Source organism: Rhincodon typus, chromosome 7 (genome assembly GCF_021869965.1).
Source record: "Rhincodon typus isolate 14 chromosome 7, sRhiTyp1.1, whole genome shotgun sequence".
NCBI classification, from domain to species: domain Eukaryota; kingdom Metazoa; phylum Chordata; class Chondrichthyes; order Orectolobiformes; family Rhincodontidae; genus Rhincodon; species Rhincodon typus.
This window is the reverse complement of record NC_063338.1, coordinates 32,994,399-32,995,294: the sequence shown is the minus strand read 5'-3', so window position 1 is coordinate 32,995,294 and position 896 is coordinate 32,994,399. Positions and strand designations below refer to the sequence as shown.

Genomic DNA, 896 nt, shown 5'->3' with positions numbered 1-896 from the left:
CCGTTGCTCAATGGCCTCGCCCACACGACCCGGGCCCCGCCCATTGGACCGTTCCAGTCCGTTGCCCAATGGCCCCGCCCACACGGCCCGGGCCCCGCCCACTGGACCGTGGTCCGGTCCGTTGCCCAATAGCCCCGCCCACACGACCTGGGCCCCGCTCACTGGACCGTGGTCCGGTCTGTTGCCCAATGGCCCCGCCCACACGACCCGGGCCCCGCCCACTGGACGGGGCGTGGTATTGAAACCGGAAGCTGAAGCGGGTTGGTATGGCCCCAGAGGTTCGTGGTTAGTCGGTTGGTTGTCATGGAGACGGCGTTCTGTCTCAGTGGATCGGGGGAGGAACGAACAAGAGGAGAGAGGAGATCAGGTGCATCAGTCAACAACATCGCGATCCCTAGACAGAGGTGCTGCAACTTTGTAGTTTACCATTCTGGGCGACAGTCTCAATTTCATGGTAACTGTAGCACCTTCAGCATCAAGTTTTCAGTTTCAGTAAAACATTACGCCATCTTCGGCAAAATTCTACCCACCTCAGTCACAGTTTGTTAACTTCAGTGACCTTATGCCTACTTAAATAGCACAGACCCAACTGCACTAGTTCTCTACCAACTCACCAATTTCAAACCTCACCAATTCTTTACTACTCCAGCGCTATTACTTCTCAGAAATGTTCTACCAGCTGCAGTCACACTCCAGTCAACTAAACAGAGTTCCATCAAACGCAGTGATGTACTCCAGAGCAGTACTCTAGAAGTCTCACCGATACTTCACCCCATTAGAACTCGGAGAGCACTGCAATATTTTGCCAACTTCAATGGAAACCTTAGCAAATTCAGTTTCAATAGCATAAAGTCAAAAGCATCTCTAGCAACATTGGTACCAACCCAGGAGATATA

At 52.7% G+C, this 896-nt stretch overlaps 1 protein-coding gene across 1 annotated transcript in view; it reads left to right on the top strand.

Annotated features, from left to right (window-relative positions):
* The first annotated feature begins 245 nt into the window (after positions 1 to 245).
* ankar (ankyrin and armadillo repeat containing) overlaps positions 246 to 896 on the top strand; it is a 113,187-nt gene continuing 112,536 nt past the window's right edge. The window contains exon 1 of the mRNA XM_048598739.1: positions 246 to 404. The gene's annotated coding sequence lies outside the window, so the exon portion shown is untranslated. The remainder of the gene's footprint in view (positions 405 to 896) is intronic.